The sequence below is a fragment of the Xiphophorus hellerii genome, chromosome 18, assembly GCF_003331165.1.
Source record: "Xiphophorus hellerii strain 12219 chromosome 18, Xiphophorus_hellerii-4.1, whole genome shotgun sequence".
NCBI lineage: Eukaryota > Metazoa > Chordata > Actinopteri > Cyprinodontiformes > Poeciliidae > Xiphophorus > Xiphophorus hellerii.
In genome coordinates this window covers 30,506,963-30,528,165 of record NC_045689.1, presented here as the reverse complement: position 1 = coordinate 30,528,165, position 21,203 = coordinate 30,506,963, and the positions used below count along the sequence as shown (strand labels likewise).

Genomic DNA, 21,203 nt, shown 5'->3' with positions numbered 1-21,203 from the left:
TTTTTTTTGATCAAAATTATACCTCTGTATAAATCCTTAAATTTCCCATGGCAACCATTCAGCTGTGCAAAATGCCTGGGTGGACCTAGCTCCGCCTTTGAGACACAGCTCCTCCTCGGAAATGCAGTTTCCAAGCTTACGTACTTCCACCTCACAGATCACTCCTTCCCGATGACTCGCTCACTCAGCTCCTTCAGACTAGCCAGTAGCAATTACCAAACACCTGGTGGAACTACACGTCTCCTGAGCTCATTATAGGAGCTACATCTCATTGAAACACTGGTAGAAACTTTGTTAAAGGGTTAATAAAGGAGCTATGTTGTGATGGCTTCCTGAAGGTGGAGTTTCGGAAAGAGCAGGAGTTTTTAAAGCGACAGACGCGCAATTTCAAGGCATTAAATTACACATTCAAATTTATTTTAAGTAATATTATATATATGCTACTTCAGTAGCATTTTTTACTGCTGAAGTTATCATAGTTACTTGATTGTGCTATTAAATTGACAATGTGTCTGGAAAACACATAATACTGCCCCTTTGCAACAAAAACCCTTTGGTTAAACTACTGGGAATCATCACTCTGACATTGTGGGAAAAATACTGTGTATATCTGTGTCAACCAATCATTTCCAAGAATGGGATTACCCAGAGTTGATTTGCTGTGTTTCATGCTCAGTCATTCTCAAAGCTCTCCATTTTCAGGACTTTTGTTCTTTATTTCCAGAGCAAAGGACGGCAACATGAAAAATGCATCCAGTTGTGGATTTATAACTCCCAACATTCAGTTAGTCACACCAACAGCATTAGCGTTGCATACTGACAAATCTTAGCGAGACTTTTGTTAGACAGCCAGACAATAGAATAATTGTCTAAATGTCTGTCACAGTATGTCACAATTCAAAAGATTACTAAGAAAAAAAACAGCGGTATCACACTCTGTCTCGTTTTTCCAGATGTAGATGGATGTCTCCTGCGGCTGATCCTGAATAGTTCATTACAACAAGCAGCAAAGCCTTTTCGGAACCTTTTCGGGATTTGGAAAGAAGCATCTTGGGAGGACAAACACTTCCTCAGCCCCCTGGGGGGAGCAAACACGATGCAGTCATCTGTCTTGGTTACACAGGAGTGAGACTTGCTGACACAGAAGCAGGCTGTGGAGGGGCTGTGGCATTGTGGCAATATCTGCAATGTTTTATGATGCTGCATTAAACAAACTGATGGAACGCCACAAAAGCTTATTTAAAACATAATGGAAAAGCCTGTTTTGATCAGGAAACCAGATGGTGAAATAGGAAGGTCTTGGAGGGCTGTTGGAATTCACAAGAGCAGAATTCACATCGATACAGGCGACCTCTGACCCCGGATGGTATTTTGGGGAGGGCTGAGGGTGAATCAGGTCACAACAGAAAGATTTACAGATAGGAGAAGTCTGACAAATTGAAGAGAGCGAGGAGAAAGGCGGGACGAGGGGCGTTGCTGCAGCAAGTTCTCACTCCGTCAGCCGCGGGTCGGCCATGTTTACGGACCTGTCAGCACCACGGTGACGCCGCTCTCGGGAGACCCCGGCCACCGGGGCGACGAGAAAATAATAGCTCCTTCTGTCAGAGCTCCAAGGGACAAGAGGTCTGATGGACATCAGAGGGAATTAAAGCCAGCCTGTGGGACACATCCCATCCAACGCTTAAACACAGCCCCTCCTGCACACCGTGGTCCATATCAGTAGCTGTGTGTCTTGGTGACAATTGTGTGACAAAGACTTAAAGGGAGTCACATCTGAGGAGGTTTCTTGCATTTGCGAGGCAACCAAAAGGTTTTTGTTTTCTTAGTGAAAAATTAAGGACACAATTGTTGTTTGCTGCTTAACTCAGACTCATAAATAAACTCAAATCTATTAATTTTTGAGTTTATAATCTGAGTAGAAACATTGCTATTCTGTTAAGATCAAGGAACACACCAGACCGGTTGAGGATAAGGTGGTGGAGAGGTTTAAAACAGGGCCGAGCTACAAAGCGATATCCTAATCTATGAAGATAGAATCTTTGTTCTCGTCATGAAATGAAATAAAAGAAAAAAATATCTTAATAAATATCTTAACCCTTGTGTTGTCTTGCGGGTCAAAAGTAACCCACTAGCATGTTTAGCTGTAGAAAAAATACCCTAAACTATCTTTTTCCAACTTGAAATTTTATGACTTTAACTCAATTGACCCCATCATTAGAAAAAGTGATACTTTGTTTTTGTTTGTTTTCATGTGAACTGTACGCCACTAGGGTACAAGGATTGTCTTACAAAACCATTTAAACAGCAGAAAAATGTTCAAAGGTCACACAGAAGCTGTCTCTAATACATACACACACACCTACACACCCAGAGGTCACATGCAAACTTTCTCTTAACACATACACACACCTACAGTATATGAATGCACACACACATCAAATAAACTGGAGTGATGTATGAATTGAACTTGTATTTGACCTGCACCTACAGCTAACCCCTCACATCACACAAGCTCCCAAACACAACAAGAAACAATCTCAAACATAATAAAAACAAATTCAGTATAGCCGTTATAAAGGTGCCCTAAATCAAAGTACCCCTAGTTGATTCCTTGCTGACGCCGTGAGTAGATGTTTCACTGTCCAACAGGCCATAGGTTGTACGTTCACACATACTGTCTGACACAAGATGCTGAACATCTAAGAATTCAAACATCTTGACCTGCAAGATGAACATAAATCCTGCAAAATTATTTAACATCCTGCCAAAAAAAATTGGCAGGATGTTAAACATAAGATTTTTTGAAGATGTTCAACATAAGAACATCTTCAACATTTTATGTTGAAGGATGTTGTATGAGAGAAGTATTTTCATAATTGACATCCTAACCAGTATAAGAATGAACTGTTGACAAAAACATTACAGATTGTGGCTTTTTTCCCTTTCAGTATAGTTAATTCAGAATTAATTACTTCACATTTATATAATTACAATAACAAACCTTTACTGCATAAAAGAAAACTTATGACAGTTGGTTTGTCATAAAAAGAAAAGAAAAGTGTAATACCGTTCATCGTCTTTTTGTGTTGTCCAACAAAAAATACATGATAAAAGTTAATAAATTGGGTTGAATTGATAAATAACAGATTGTTTCATCATGGAAAATAGATTTTGGATTTCAAATTCAAGTAAGCTGCTTTATTTTGGGGCTTTTGTTAGGGCGGGTCATTTTTGACTCATAGGTCAAGGGAAGTAAACAGAATGTTAAGAGGGTTGATAAAATAATAAAAATGTGTTGGAATGTCCCACTCCAAGTCCTGTCATGAAGTGGTGAGGTGAGGGATGGTGAGGCAGACGCAGTGGACCCAGGTAAGATGAATTATGATGATTTTAATGGTGAAAACACAGTCCAAAACAACAAGCAGCAGGCACATGGAAACACTGACGACGACTAGACTAGACATTGACTTTGACAAGGACCCGACGACGAACAAGGAACACAGGTGGAGTTAAATGCATGGGAGGGTAATCACAGAAACGAGACACACCTGGGAACAATCAAGGGGAGGACAGGACAACGAAGAGACTTAAGGACACAGAAAACTCTAAATAAACACAGAAAAACACAGATCCTGACAAGTCCAGAATTAAATCCAATTGAAAAAAATTGTGGCAAGACTTGAAATTTGCCATTCACTGACGCTCTCCATCAGGATGAGCCCCTCTGCAATAAAACTTTTTCTGGATACTCTCTATCGTATTAAAAAAGGTGTGACTGATTTGATCAGACCAACTATTTTCAATCACCCACCACTTTATCTTTAGATTTCAAAGAAATAAACAGCAATCGATGACTTTCTAGGAGATTGGAGATCAATATATCCACAGCTCTGTGCTCCAAACTTAACATAAACCAAATCCCTTAACATTACACAAAGACCTGAAGAAACTCAGAGGCAATGTAGAGCAAGCAGACCCACCGGTGATAAACAGAATCGGAAATTGTGGCACCATCCATAAAATCTGACTCTAAATCAGGGTGAACCTCCATTAAAGGCTCGAGCGCTAGCTTAGTGGAGCTCATCATTAGTACAAACACTCAGAAATCATGGGGTAGCATCTGTTTTCCCGCACATCCTCCCACATCAATGCTGAGAGACGTAGGCCTCAGGGAAGGGGGGCGTGCAGACGACTATTCCCCTGCCCCTCACCATGAATAACAATCACTACCTCCAGGTAATTAAAGGGGACAAACGATGTCCACGGGGCCGCGGCGAGCCCATCATTAGTAAGGCACAACTACTGCGGGATGTGTACCCACACACACCAGGAGAAAGGGACTCCTCACACATCCATTCAGGAAACATAATGACCATTGATTTCGAGTGGTCCATAAGAAAGAACATTTCGACGCATCTATTGCCCAGATTAATCTATGTACCTTTTCTTTTTTTACCTACCATCAACAAAAAAGTGATACGCACACACAGGCACACACACACACAATATAAATTGTGCTCAGCTGCCACAAAAGAGGGTGTCTACTGCCTTTGTTTCCGCCGGGGGCCCAGACACAACGATGCGCTGCATAGTGATGACCCCAGCCTCCTTTACGGATCTCTTCTCGCATGCTACACACGTGGCACATGCAAGGCTCACAAAGACAGATGGAAGTTTACAAACGCACCATGCAAATCGATGTGCACGCGTGCGCAATTAGAGAGTTAAAATCTGAAAAATTAAACCAGATCGCACATCTGCGGCACAAACAGGCAATCAAAAATCAGCTAAGTGTGTGCTGTTCCTGGTCCCATATGGAGATGGGTACTGACATCAAACAGTACGATAGTGCTGAGTGCGCAAAAACTTGCTTAAAGATACCACCAGAGACAAACTTAAACCAAAGGGATATTGGCACCTTAGTCATTTGGTATTTTACAAAACCTGTCCCAAAAGAAGCTACAAAACAATACACTGATTGATTGATTGATTGATTGATTGATTGATTGATTGATTGATTGATTGATTGATTGATTGATTGGTTGACTGACTGACTGTGTTTTCCGTTGATTACCGCATTTATTCGGTGGGGCATAGGTTCAACAAGTGTTTTCAGGAAGCAAAATAGAAGCACTGAACTACAACTACTCATCAAACTAAAAGGGAGGAAGGTAGAGTTAGTGAATGAGACCATGGAAGAAAATAAGTCATGCTTTAGTCGAATAAAAAAAATTGTTTATCAGTTGCCCTTTGTCATCTCAGCTCAGCGTTTCTTCCAGTTACAGGGCACTTCCGTATAAAAGACACCTCAGAAACCTCCGAAATGAGAAACACCGCAGCGCCTCCCACTGGGACCAAGCTGTTTTATGAGTTTTAAAAACCTGCTAAATAATGCAGCACTTTACCACAAGAGGAAACACAAAATAATAGACCACAGATACCCTGCCAAATGGTGGGCAGAGTGGTTGCCATTGATGTAGAGAGTGTCTGGGTTCTTATGTGGAGGTTTATCACAGTGTGAGTGTGTTGCTGCACACTGGGGGCCAGAGGAATCAAGATATGGCACAAAGAAAGTGGCGAAAGGGGATGAATTTCCCTCTCTGCTTCTGGAGAGCCAGCTTCCATTACATTACACTGAGGTGCGCATGTAAGGCTGCATGGATGATATACTTAACTAAAATTATGCTTTTAAAACAAGAGTAAGGCGTGAGAATATATATTTTTCCTGTAGTGAATTAAATTAAAGTGTTGAATTTCTTGATTCAAATTATGTTGCACGTCTGGATGTGTAATAGCGGTTGTACTGCTTAAGGTCTCAAACCTTTTCCAAGTTTTATCAGGTTTTCTTTCAGGATTGCTGTGTATTTACCTTAGTCATTTTCACTATCAACTCTAGCATACCATTTCTATGTTTAGACAGTGGGTTGACCAGTACAATGAGCTTTTCAAAGCTTCTAGCACCGCTTATGTTTGGTGTGAAGGAGACTGAACATATGGCAGTGCTTCCTTTTATCCAGAGATATGTGCTAGTTTGTGTTGGAGGTTTAATATGAAAAATGTGAAACAGTACAAAGGGATTAAATACATTTTAAAGGATTGATATTAATGTTGTAAATCGTTTGGGATTCTTTGTTTACATCCATGAGATTCTTAAGCTACGATCACACAGCAGGTCTTGATGCTCATGACCAATTCCAATTTTTTGCTGAAATCCGACTTGCTTTTGAATGGTCGTTCATATTACTAATTAAATGCGACCGCAATCAGATTTCTGTGTGAACGGTTTACAATCCCAAAAATTATAAGACGAAGGGAGCTAATATAAAATAAGGCACAGAGAAGTCTGATTGGATGTGTAGTTATAGCCCAGACTGGTGTGATTAGGATGTGTCATTGACACAGACATAAGTCTGTCATAAGTTCATAATTATAATTTTCAGACATTATGTCTGGATTTACCACGTCTGGCTTCTGCTGGCGCACAATTATGTTGCATGTCTCATATCAATTACATAAAATGTCAGATAAAATGGTACTTGATCATTAAGACTGGACACAGTTGGAAAACAATTGGATATGTATTCAACTTAGTATCACATATGGAAGTGGCACAAATCAGATATTTTTAGGGGTTCAAGGGATGAAGAGATCAGAATTGGGTCATTTAGACTGCCATAAAAAAGTAAAAAATGGGTCACATATGAGAAAAAATAAATAAAATATTGGATTTGTTTCCTGTATGAACATAGCCTTTGGGTCGGTGTTTTGTAGTAATCTCCATTACACCAAGGTTCACTCCTTTAGCAAAATTTAACTTTGGTATATTCAGAAGTGAAAATCTTAGACATATTTCTTGAAATAAACGTGAACAGTGAAAGTTTTTTGAATCCACAAAATGGTGTTTTGGTGCTGACGGATCAAGCACTTATCAGTTGATGGAGAGGGATAAAGCAGCTTACAGCAGGTGAACAATACAAACCTTTAAGCATTTCCTCCAACACTAAGTGACAAGCCTCAGTGGTGTGCGTTCTATTTTTTTCTGAAATATTAGCTACAGTGAAGCCCAGAACCAAGCAGCAAAGGGGATCATGCTTTGTGTGGGTTACATGACTACTTTTGGAGTGCACTCATTTAGAGACAAATCATTGAGCACACTCTCTGCTACATTCTCCATCTCTTCAATTTCACACTTTATGGAGCTCTACATCGGTTTGGCCACACACACTTTTTACAAAACCCAATGCTTCTTCCATGGCAGGAACCTCCAACAGCGAATACAAATCCATCAGCTTAAAGAAAATCTATTGAATTAGCTGCTATTATATATGGGTTCTCATAAAATACTAAATTCCACTTTTCATGACAACAACCATCTCACAATTATTCAGTCAATTTAGAACATCTTTTTGCTTTTATGTGGTTTACCATCAGCTTCTGGCAGAGATCCATTTAGACAGTCTGATTGTCTGAATGGTGTCTTAAGATCAATTTCAAGGTTTGACCACAGATTCTCAAATGGATTGAGGCCTAAAATAGAGCTGAGCCATGTTCTTGTTGGAAGGTGAACCTCCACTGTATTTTCAAGTCGTCTGCAGCTAATAGCAGATTTTCAGTATTTCCTTGTATTGAGCTTCTACCATCTGGCTAACTTCCCTGCTGGTGTGAAGAGAATCAGCACACATGATTCTTTAATTATGAGCCTAGAAGAGACTACAAGTTCTTAGAAATCGATTCTCAGTATCTGGTTATTGGGGCCTGCCATGCAAAGCAATGGCAGGAACCTATTGCTATTCTCCCAATTCTTTATTGGGGCCTGCCCATAGCAATGCATAAGGAGAGCAGTACTGACTTGCGAAGCAAGTCAGTACTGCCTCCATGCATTGCATGGCAGGCACCTATTATTCTACACCCAATAGAATGTCTCTTTATTTATATTTTATATCTTTATAGATTTATTTTTCTTCCATCACCGTTAATGCGGCTCGTACCGCTGCGTGCACCCCCACAAAAGTGGTATCAAAACGTGCGGCTCGGTGCCAAGAAGGGAGCTATTATTTTTATAAGGAATCGGACTTACGATGGCGACGTAAAAAGCGTCAAACGAGCCAAATTTCCAACTGCCGAAACGCAGAGCCTAACTGACACCAACTGCCGCTTTTTTAGAGTGAGAAATGAAGAGAATTTTTGACCCCAAAATAATTTTGAAATCGCCCTCATGCCCACAAATATCGCCCAATTGGTATCAAACTTGGTCATGACATTGATACGCATGCCTGCTCCGGTAAAATGTTTTCAAAATTTCTCTAGGGCTTACGGTTTTCTGTCAAGGTGCTTCAGAGCGAAATCATGCGCCAGGATAACTGACGCTCTCCCAGATTCACTTCCATGTATTTCTGAAAAATTTCTGAGCTCTGCATGCACCATTTTTGTCTCATCACTGCAATTACTGTGAGTGAGCTACAAATATGAATCGCGGAACTATGGGAGAAGAAAAATAGCCCTTTCATATGCTTCAAACGGTTTTCCAATACGTCTCTCGGTTCCTGAACGGCAAGGAGTTGTTCGGACTGCTTTTTCCATATAAACCAATGGGGTGTCTCACAAAGATAGAAATCTTTTTCCACCTCTCTGTGTCACACACACATGACAGTTAGCAGAGGATTGATAACCATAGCAATGGAACACAGGAGGGGATTGGCTGCTGGTCAGGACTACAAATACGCGTCACTGTAGTTCTAATCAATACTCAGTTAAAACAGAGGGCTGAGCTGCCATTTAGAGCTATTGGCTGTTTTGGCCAGTAAATAATGGATTTAACTCAAACACTGTTAGACATTTTAATTAGTGTGATCATTTAATATAAAGCTTATGTATTTTTTCAAAATAAAAGCCTCAATATCCCCCTCAGGTTAATGCACCGCCGTAGGCGGTGCAATAATATTAGCATGCAATATATTTTTCTCTCAGGTTAGGGAACTGCCTTGCGCAGCAAGGCAGTTCATTAGCATTAGCCTTTTACCTTAAATAAGCTATTAGCTATTTTCTTACTTATTAGCCATGTTTAATATACTGAGTGCAGTAAGTCAATTACAGACAACATTCTAATGCCCTTCTAATGTCAGAACTACAAACATGGTGGAACTGTCAGTTACTACAGAGGAGGACTGAGCTGGCCTTTAGAACTACTTGTGTTTTGGGCTTTTTATAACTGATTTTATCCAACCATTGTTACACATGGATTTAGTGTGGCAATTTAAAATTAAACTCACTGAAAATTTCAAAATAACAGCCTTGAAAATTTTTACATCAGGTATTTGCTCTTTTGAGCTTTATATAACTGATTTAACCAAATGACTATTAGACATGGGATTAGTTTGGCCCTTTGAAATGAAGCTTAACAAAAATTTCAAAATAAAAGCCTTGAGAAGTTTTACATCATGTTATTAGTCTTTTGAGCATTATATAACTGATTTAATCCATTGCGTGTTATACATGGGATTTATCTGGCCCTTTGAAATGAAGTTTAACAAAAATTTCAAAATAAAAGCCTTGAATATTTTTACATCACATAACTGCTCTTTCGAGCATTATATAACTGATTCAATACAATGACTGTTAGACATGGAATTCGTTTGGCCCTTTGAAATGAAGCTTAACAAAAATTTCAAAATAAAAGCCTTGAATATTTTTACATCAGATAATTGCTCTTTTTGGCTTTATTTGACTTTTTCATCCAAAGCACTGTTACACATGATATTAGTTTAGCTCTTTGAAATGAAGCAAACTGAAAATTTCAAAATAAAAGCCTTGACAATTTTTACATCAGATAATTGCTCTTTTGAGCATTATATAACTGATTTAACCCAGCAATTGTTACACATGGGATTAGTTTGGCACTTTGAAATGAAGCTTAACATCCATCCATCCATCCATCTTCTTCCGCTTATCCGAGGTCGGGTCGCGGGGGTAGCAGCTTCAGAAGGGAGGCCCAGACTTCCCTCTCCCCAGCCACTTCTTCTAGCTCCTCCGGGGGAATCCCGAGGCGTTCCCAGGCCAGCCGAGAGACATAGTCCCTCCAGCGTGTCCTGGGTCTTCCCCGGGGCCTCCTCCCGGTGGGACGTGCCCGGAACACCTCACCAGGGAGGCGTCTAGGAGGCATCCTGACCAGATGCCCGAGCCACCTCAACTGGCTCCTCTCGATGTGAAGGAGCAGCGGCTCTACTCTGAGTCCCTCCCGGATGACTGAGCTTCTCACCCTATCTCTAAGGGAGAGCCCAGCCACCCTACGGAGAAAACCCATTTCGGCCGCTTGTATCCGCGATCTCGTTCTTTCGGTCATGACCCAAAGCTCATGACCATAGATGAGGGTGGGAACGTAGATCGACCGGTAAATCGAGAGCTTCGCTTTTTGGCTCAGCTCTCTCTTCACCACGACGGACCGGTACAGCGCCCGCTTGACAGCAGACGCTGCGCCAATCCGCCTGTCGATCTCCCGTTCCCTTCTTCCCCCATTCGTGAACAAGATCCCGAGATACTTAAACTCCTCCACTTGGGGCAGGACACCCCCCCTGACCCGGAGAAGGCACTCTACCCTTTTCCGGCTCAAGACCATGGCCTCGGATTTGGAGGCACTGATCCTCATCCCGGCCGCGTCACACTCGGCTGCGAACCGCTCCAGCGAGAGCTGCAGATCACGATCTGATGAAGCCAAAAGGACCACATCGTCTGCAAAAAGCAGAGATGAGATCCTAAGGCCACCAAATCGGATCCCCTCAACACCTTGGCTGCGCCTAGAAATTCTGTCCATGAAAGTGATGAACAGAATCGGTGACAAAGGGCAGCCCTGGCGGAGTCCAACTCTCACCGGAAACGAGCCCGACTTACTGCCGGCAATGCGGACCAGACTCTGACACCGGTCATACAGGGACCTGACAGCCCGTATCAAAGGGCCCGGTACCCCATACTCCCGGAGAACCCCCCACAGGGCTCCCCGAGGGACACGGTCGAACGCCTTCTCCAGGTCCACAAAACACATGTAGACTGGTTGGGCGAACTCCCATGCACCCTCCAGGACCCTGCCGAGGGTGTAGAGCTGGTCCAGCGTTCCACGACCAGGACGAAAACCACACTGCTCTTCCTGAATCCGAGGTTCGACTATCCGACGGACCCTCCTCTCCAGGACCCCTGAATAGACCTTGCCAGGGAGGCTTAAGAGTGTGACCCCTCTATAATTGGAGCACACCCTCCGGTCCCCCTTTTTGAACAGGGGGACCACCACCCCAGTCTGCCAATCCAGGGGAACTGCCCCCGATGTCCATGCGACATTGCAGAGTCGCGTCAACCAACACAACCCTACAACATCCAGAGCCTTAAGAAACTCCGGGCGGATCTCATCCACACCCGGGGCCCTGCCACCGAGGAGCTTTTTAACCACCTCGGCGACCTCGTCCCCAGAGATTGGAGAGCCCAACCCAGAGTCCCCAGGCTCCGCTTCCTCAGTGGAAGGCATGTTGGTGGGATTGAGGAGGTCTTCGAAGTACTCTGCCCACCGGCCCACAACGTCCCGAGTAGAGGTCAGCAGCACACCATCCCCACTATAAACAGTGTTGGTGCTGCACCGCTTCCCCCCCCTGAGACGCCGGATGGTGGACCAGAATCGCCTCGAAGCCGTACGGAAGTCTTTCTCCATGGCCTCTCCAAACTCCTCCCACGCCCGGGTTTTTGCCTCAGCAACCGCCCGAGCCGCATGCCGCTTCGCCCGCCGGTACCCATCAGCTGCTTCCGGAGTCCCACAGGCCAAAAAGGCCCGATAGGACTCCTTCTTCAGCCTGACGGCATCCCTCACCGAAGGTGTCCACCAGCGGGTTCGAGGGTTGCCGCCGCGACAGGCACCGACAACCTTGCGGCCACAGCTCCGATCGGCCGCCTCGACAATGGAGGCACGGAACACGGTCCACTCAGACTCCATGTCCCCCACCTCCCCCGGGACGTGTTCGAAGTTTTGCCGGAGATGGGAGTTAAAGCTCCGTCTCACAGGGGATTCCGCCAGACGTTCCCAGCAGACCCTCACAACACGTTTGGGCCTGCCAGGTCTGACCGGCTTTCGCCCCCACCACCGGAGCCAACTCACCACCAGGTAGTGGTCAGTGGACAGCTCCGCACCTCTCTTCACCCGAGTGTCCAAGACATACGGCCGCAGATCCGATGAAACGATGACAAAGTCGATCATCGAACTGCGGCCTAGGGTGTCCTGGTGCCAAGTGCACATATGGACACCCTTATGCTTGAACATGGTGTTCGTTATGGACAATCCATGGCGAGCACAGAAGTCCAGCAACAGAACACCGCTCGAGTTCAGGTCGGGCGGGCCGTTCCTCCCAACCACGCCCCTCCAGGTCTCACTGTCATTGCCCACGTGAGCGTTGAAGTCCCCCAGCAGAACAAGGGAGTCCCCAGGAGGAGCACTCTCCAGTACCCCCTCTAAGGACTCCAAAAAGGGTGGGTAATCTGAACTGTCGTTCGGCCCGTAAGCACAAACGACAGTCAGAACCCGTCCCCCCACCCGTAGGCGGAGGGATGCTACCCTCTCGTTCACCGGGGTAAACCCCAACGTACAGGCGCCGAGATGGGGAGCAACAAGTATGCCCACTCCTGCCCGACGCCTCTCACCTTGGGCAACTCCAGAGTGGAAGTATGTCCAGCCCCTCTCAAGGAGACTGGTTCCAGAACCAGAGCCGTGCGTCGAGGTGAGACCGACTATTTCTAGCCGGAACCTCTCGACCTCACGCACTAGCTCCGGCTCCTTCCCCACCAGAGAGGTGACATTCCACGTCCCAAGAGCCAGTTTCTGCAACCGAGGATCGGACCGCCAGGGTCCCCTCCCTCTGCTGCCACCCATCCCACACTGCACCCGACCCCTTTGGCCCCTCCCACGGGTGGTGGGCCCATGGGAGGGGGGGCCCATGTTTCCTCTTCGGGCTGAGCCCGGCCGGGCTCCATGGGTAAAAGCCCGGCCACCAGACGCTCGCCATCGTGCCCCCCCTCCAGGCCTGGCTCCAGAGTGGGGCCCCGGTGACCCGCGTCCGGGCGAGGGAACACCAAGTCCAAAGTTTTCCTTCATCATTGGGGTCTTTGGGCTGCTCTTTGTCTGGTCCCTCACCTAGGACCTGTCTGCCTTGGGTGACCCTACCAGGGGCATGAAGCCCCAGACAGCATAGCTCCTAGGATCATTGGGACACTCAAACCCCTCCACCACGATAAGGTGGCAGCCCATGGAGGGGCTTCATGGCAGCCCATGGAGAAGCTTAACAAAAATTTCAAAATAAAAGCCTCAACATGCCCCTGAGGTTAGTGCGCCGCCGCAGGCGGTGCAATAGTATTATTCTGCATTATCTTTTTCTCTCAGGTTAGGGAACTGCCTTGCGCAGCAAGGCAGTTCATTAGCATTAGCATTTTAGCTTTAATAAGCTATTAGCTATTCATTTTACTTTTTAGCCATGTTTAGTATACTGAATGGAGTAAGTCCATTATAGAGAACATCCTAGTGATGTCCCACATGCTACTGACAGCAATCACGCTAACATTAGCATTTTTGCAAATTTTAGCTGATACACTTACTTTATCATACTGAATGGTGCAAGTCCATGTTAGTAAACATTCTTGTCAATCTCCACATGCTATTGATTACGTTGCAGCTTTCTTTAGCATTGATGCTAATTTCTAGCATCAGAACGCTGGGTCCAAACCGACGGGCACACTTTGGCAGGCCCCGGTTAAATTTCTTCAGGAATTTTCTAGTTTTTCATCCGTAACCGTTAATGCGGCTCATACCGCTGCGTGCACACCTACAAATGAGGTATCAAAACGTGCAGAAAATTCACGCCATTGGAGCTATTACTTTTGGTGGGATTCGGGGTTAACATGGCGACATAATTCGCAAAAAACTACGAAAAAAAACCCATTATAAGTCAATGGGAAAAATCCTAGAAATACCCTATTTTTGAGGATTTTCTGTGTCGTCACGAATTCACGTAGAAATGCCATTCAAATTTCATTTTGTAGATACGTCTGTGATCTCTTCGAAAGTGAAGACGGCTCGTCGATACCAGTTACGGTTTGTCCACAATTTGTCTCTAAGCGACCCAAAGTTTCTCATTTTTCCTAAAATTAGAGTGTCTCTCTGTCTGAGTGCCCCTCTGCTAGAGTGAGAAATTTTTTTGAGCCCAAAATAATTTTGAAATCGCCATCACGCCCACAAATATCGCACGATTGGTATCAAAATCGGTCCTCACATTGATACGCATGTCTGCTCCGGTAAAATGTTTTCGAAATTTATCTGGACCGTACGGTTTTCTGTCACGGTGCTTCAGAGCAAAGTCATGCGACAGGATTTTCTGAGGCTCTCAGGCTCTGTCACTAACAGTTCACACCTTGGTGTGAAACTTATTTAACATAGCAACGGAACTCAAGAGGCTATTGGCTGCTGATTTGGACTACAAATACGCATCACTGTAGTTCTATCTATAGTGGAACCCTCAGTTGAAACAGAGCAGGACTGAACTGGCCTTTAGAACTAATTGCTGCTATGGGCTGTATATAACTGATTTAACTCAGTAACTGTTACACATGGGATTAGTTTGGAACTTTAAAACGAAGCATACTGAAAATTTCAAAATAAAAGCCTTGAATATTTTTAAATCAGATAATTGCTCTGTTGAGCATTATATAACTGATTTAACCCAATGACTGTTATACATTTAATTAGTTTGGCCCTTTGAAATGAAGTTTAACAAAAATTCCAAAATAAAAGCCTATAATATTTTTACATCATGTAATTGCTCTTTTTGAGGCACACAGTGCCATTTTATAGCACAGTTAATTAACTACTTCACCTTTAGTTATTATAAAAATGCTGTACATATCAAATGTGGCATAAACGCAATTTGACTTTGCAATTCGATGCCATAAAATTGGGCTTCTGTCTCTTTAAGAAACTCCTACTCTTTCCAAACTCCGCCTCCAGCATGTCATCAAAACAATTTCCATTCATTACATCATTTACAGCAGTTTTAAGGGGCAAACATTTTTATGGCAAGAAACTGGACTCGACCAGAATTGGCATTAGCATGGGCCGACTGGATTTTATTTGGGGGCATCAGAGTCAAAGGTACTAAAAACAAATCAATACCATGTTTTTGAGTGAAAAAATGTAAGTATTTTCCTTCCACTTTATAATTAAACACTACTTTGCTTTTAATTATCATGTAACACTAATGAACATTACAAAAGTGAAAAGTTTCCAGAGTTGTCGATACTGTTGCAGGGGCCTGTATGTGTGTGTGAATCAGACAGTAGCTCTGTGCACATGCATGCAAACCTATTGTGACAGATTTTTGTTCAACCATCTTCCCCTGAGGTATTCACCATCACCAAACGCCACACAGTGCTGCAAACTGGGGATTTTATTTACAGAACACTCGATTTCCTTGAAAGGCAATCATAGATTTCCTAATCTCCACATCTTTGATCACAATCTCCTCTTCTCACGCTGGTGAACAGAAATCTGTCTTTTTTGCCTTCCCGTTGTTGATGCCTAAATCTGTTTCCTTCTCTTCTCACGGCATTAAGACAAACTTGCACGAGCAGAATTGCTTGCTTTACCCATAAACCACACAGAAAAACTTAGAAAGATAAAATGAATAGCTGGCTTTTTAGGGTTAATTTTGCAGTGATTTGCGGAGATGCTGTTCTTAAGAGGAACACCTTTCAGGTTTTCCTCTAGGATTTTTTTAAACCGTACTAGTGGGCTGTTGTGTGGAAAGGCATGTGATACGACAATCAAATACCACAATCAGGAAGCCTTCAAAGCGTATCTCAAACATACACATGAAGGCTAAACTATATTAAATAACTACGTTGCCATTGTTCAATTTAGCATATGTAGGCCTGTCACGATAGCAAATTTTGCTGAACGATTAATTGTCTCAAAAATTATTGCAATAAACGATAATATTGTTTGAAGACCTTTTTACACTGATTTAATGGAAATGACAAAATAATGCATATGATTTCCTGCCAAAGATAGATACACTTTATTTTCAAAAGAAAACTTAACACTGGAACTGATAAACAAAATAAGCAAAACAACCAAAAACAAAAATAAAATGGATTCTCAGTCTCCATTAACAAAAAACGCACTTGAAAAAAAACTAAACAACATAAAGCCAAAGTGGAAATAAATACTGCATTCAACCAAAAGAGTGCAGATTATGAAGTCTGTATATTATGTTGCCCTTCAGTAATAATTAGATTTAAATAGAGAAGATGGGCACACCGACTACCTGATGCAATAGTTCACACTACACGATTTTTTGCTCCTATTTTTCGCCTTACAACAATCTTGAAACGTTGGTCTTTCTAAGATTGTGTGGTGTGTTATGGTAGATCGTTGTTGCAGCTCCGATCTAAATCAGGGGTTTTTCCCGACTGGGATCTTAACGCAGCCTGTTAAATGTGACAGGTAGCCAATCAGAAAGCGCTGATTCTCCTTTGTGCTTTTTGAGGGGAAATTACAGAGGGGAATCCCAAACAGCTGATATGGCGCAACCCGAAGTCCAGCGGACATTGGAGATGATATGTGGAAACAACATTAATGTTTATTCAACATGCAAAGAATATAGAAATGACAAGGGGAGGAGTTGGAGCGAAATTGCTACCGCAGTTTATAAACCCGGTAACTTTTCAGCTGTTCTTCGTTAACGTGACGTAAATACTGTAGGCTATAATGATTTTCATTCAGTCAGGACTTTACGCTGACACTAGCCACATGCACTGCAGGTAGATTGTAGTAAAGCATTGATTAATGCCCGGTTTTAAAATTAGTTCACTGGACTTGTAGCCATTATTTTGTGCCCATTGTTGGACACCACACGGCAGGACCGAACCCGATCGAACCGTTATACCTAGGATTTCTGTCGGCTAATGTGTGGGCTCTCAAGTTTTGAAAGTGGGCAGACAATCGGCCAACAGCTCTAAGATCGTGTCGTGTGCGCTGGGCTTTACACTAAGGAAATGAGGAAGGGAGGAGTCGGTGGAGAGCACCGGAGTTGAGCCTTTTTTCATTCGGTGTCATCAATAGAAAGAGAAAAAGGTCAGAAGAGACGATAATGCCGATAATTAAAATGACGTCGATCGTTTTAATTTATCGTACGATTAATTGATTTATCGTTTATCGCGACAGGCCTAACTGCATATGTTAACATCAGGGTCGTTTTCAGAGGCTCAAACTAAAACTGCATTCAACTTAGCCTTCCTTAGGTATCTCTACTTTAGACTGTGGTCTTCACTCCTGAGAGCAGGAATGTGCACAGTGGTCAGCAACACAGCCAGCCAAGCAGGAGCCGCCAGTGTTGGTTTTTCAAAATAAACTCAATTCCAACATTTCGTTAGGGTAGGACGATATGAATAAAAAAACATATCACGATACAAGGGTTATATATTGGCCAGTAATGATAATTATTGATTGGACTTAGTTTTAAATATCTGAAATACTGTCAAATTGTTGACATGACAACCTTTCCTGTTTTATCCACAGTTTTATCTGGAGGAGCTGTTCTCATTTTATCCTTTCATTCCATGTTGTTGTTGTTTCGTTTTTTTTGTATTACTTTAAATTTTTACGAAGTTATGAGGCAAAACTTGAAACCTGAAGGTGTGCAAGTTACTCAACAGGTTGTTGCTAGGCAGCCAATGAGTGAGTGAGTTAATTGCTGCCAACCACTTTGCTTAGCTGGCCGCCTTTCCTCTCCTTACATTGCCCAGAACATCATGCTGTTCAGGATTGGAGTGCAGTGAAATTATTGAATATTGTATTGGAATAGATGTGTTTTTATTTGGTACATATCTATCACAAGATATACTGCTATTGATTTATTGCCCAGCCCTATATTTCATATTTATAATCGTTTAGAACTCATCATGGTTAGTACAAGTATGCAAATCTCTCATATGCTTTTACATTCTTTGAACATATTTTGAAGAATAAAAAATCCTTCTGATGGTGCGGCTTTTGGGGTTTGCTCAACTACATGTAGAGCAAACCCTGCCTTTAAATAGACCGAAAACCCTCCCATCAGAAATGCTTCATTGTTTTCCCTCAGACATGACTAATTGACTCGCCAGCATGGGTGACCGACATGCCATCCGCAGGGCACCGAAATGACAGCGTCATGGGAAAATGATGAGACCCGATGATCACTAGCAGCACTCGACCTTTCGCACGTGAGGTCGAATGTCAGGAGGAACGAGGGTCTCCATGATGTAGGAGCCACAGCCGCGGGGCTCTGTGGGGAGAAGCCACAGACCTATAATAGGAAGGAGGGGTTGGAGTTTTTCAATCAAGCAGCCTTGCAGGACACTGGTTTTCATGAGTTTTGACAGAGGAATGAAAAATAAAAACAATAAAATGAAAATCAATCCTCATCAGCCTTGGGGCGTTCAGGCGTCTTTAGGGGGGAGGAAGACGAAGGAGAGGGATGGCAACTTCCTTTATCATTTGCACCTGACAAGAGGTTATTATGTTTTTTTTCAAGTGTCTAGACAGAAATGCTTCCTCTGCTAAAAAAAACTGCAGACTTCTTAGAGAGCTTTCTAATCTCTTTACTAGTGAATACAAATGAAAGAATCTTTTCCAAACAGAAATGTTCGCTGCAAACACAGCCTCGGTTCAGCAACGCAGCTTTGATGGATTCATGTGCAAAATCCTCTCTGTGTCTCTCAGCGAATCATTATTCACACATTAGTTAGTGTTGTTGGTTCTTCCTGTCTCACTCCCCAAATATCACCATAATCCTGTTAGATGAGATCTATTAATGTTCTGCTTCAGACTGCCACGCGGAAATTTCCAACTCTGCCGATAAGCCCCAAATGTGCCACTGAAGGCATATCTGGTCTTCCTCTCTGGATTAGAGAGACTTACTGAGACGACCGCAGACGTGTGACCGGCGGCTCGCAGTGGGCAAAGCCACGCGTTCAACACAAACAACCAGATAAAAACACTTTTTGCTTCACTTCCTTTTCCTCCCTGAATTTCATACATCTTTTACTGCACAGCTTTATTTTATCCCAGTTTAAGATGCAGGAAAATGTTCCTTATCCAACACGTTTTGACAAAGAAATTGCTTTAAGTCTTCCAGATTTATTAATCGGTTAATAAATCTGTAAATCCATCCAACATGGCAGCATGTGTACAATATGAGGTTTTCCGAAACTATTCTTGTAAAGTGAAAGATTGGAAACAAACAAGAAATGAATGGTTGCATGTTTTGGTGTTTTAGGTGGTCGGTGTGGGCTGTAGGTGCTAAGTGTAATCATCTTAAAAATACCACTATGTTAGTGTATCACAATATTTTAAAAAAGTTTTTAAAAAATAAATAAATTCACTACATAATAGAAATTAATCTTATTAATGGCCAACAAAATTATATGGATATTGAGCCGTAGCTATTCTTAAAAGCTTCATGCGAAAAAGTTAAGTAAAAAGAAAAAAAGTGCTATTCAAGAAGTGATGTAGCTCCGCCCACGTGCACAACACACTGCGGGTTGGACACCAAGTGGCCAGGGAGCACCAAATAAAATCCGGCTTGATCATTGTAATCATCCATAACTACATATTATTTAACTAAACGTTGTGAGGCATGTTTATAGATTTGAGAAATACAAGAGTAAGACATTTGCTCCAGTCTCTCCAGAGGTGGCCCTCCTCTCAGAAGCTGTGTTTCCATTAACCACATAATTGCGAAAACTGGAATGACGAAAATAAATTTGCTTAATGAAAACATGGCGATTTTGGGGAAAAAGGTCATGCTTTTCGCCAAAATGCTTTTGCCCTAGGTTGAGGTGATTTTTCAGCCGTATTGAAATTAACGTGTTTGGCAAAATTGAAATGTAAACACTATTTTCACATCAAACGAGTCACAGGATCAACCACTGGATGTTACTACTGCTGAAAAAGATGGATGGTGGGATGATAATGGCACCACAAAGGATCTGTGCACCCAAATAGCTAGCTATGGTCCTGAGTTCAGATCTTTACAAAGTGACAAGGATTACAAATTCACATCAGCTGGTAATGGATCAGGCTGTCAGCCAGTCTACAGTCTCCTGCTGAACAAGACATACAGTTCTTAGCTAATTGTAGTATTAAACATTATTACTGTAATAGGTGGCACTGCTTATATGCTCATATGTTTTATGAACATAAATATTCAGAAATTGTATCATGTCTTTAGGAAGCTTTGTTTCAGCTAACTGACATGGGATGTGCAGCAATAAGTGGGGGAGGGACTGTGCTGTGTTAGAGTAAATTTTCATCCCTATACTTTTTCAACTGTGACTTAATATTTTTGGGATAGTCTCCAGTCACTTTCTGCTATCGTTGTTTCCTGTAAAAGCCAACAGAAGCAGGTATTAGACATGCTCCATAATAATCTATAATTGGACTTTTTCCAGAACAGATATACAAGAATTACATAACCCAACATTTTTACATGGCTGCCTTAAAAATTAAATCAATAAGAAACTTTAAAGGAGTGGCCACATGGGGCCCACCCTGAATGGAGCATGTGAGGCTTAATAAAATCTTAGCCATATGGGAAGGACTGATGTTTAAGTGGCACACTGGAGGACAAAATTAAAAAGCACAGGGATAAATAGGTGTATAAATACATAAAGAAAACATTTTTGGAAATTATATTAGGCATAAAAGACTGTGGAGGGGGAGGGTGGAGTTTAAGGAGCAGCAGGGTGGCCCCTGGGGTCCCCCCTTGGTGGCGCCAGTGAGTTGTTCCTGCCATCAATGTACTGTAGTAAAATAACAAAAAAGAAAATAAAAAATCATATTTGTGTCTTTGATCAGTGACCTACTGTGTAAATTTCCTCTGGCATTTTCTGCAAAGATGGTTGGAGCAGGAAACGAAGCTGCAGAAGAGACCGCGTGTCTCTTCACCTGTCCGTACATCCTTCTAGATTTATCTCTCCGACGTTCAGAGCGTCGCATTTACAACGCCATTCATTAAATAATCGCTTAAAGTAAGTTTTCTTTTTTTCCTGAAAGTAAATGACAGTTATAAACAGCTAAGTTCAGATTTTAACGTAAAACCACAACTATGGCGTAATATATTTATTTGGTCTCGGGAGAACATCAA

The 21,203-nt window shown here is 42.7% G+C and overlaps 1 protein-coding gene across 2 annotated transcripts in view; it reads right to left on the bottom strand.

Moving 5' to 3' along the window:
- Positions 1–21,203, bottom strand: part of robo1 (roundabout, axon guidance receptor, homolog 1 (Drosophila)) — a 362,874-nt gene that overhangs the window by 340,639 nt on the left and 1,032 nt on the right. The gene's annotated exons all lie outside the window — the stretch shown is intronic.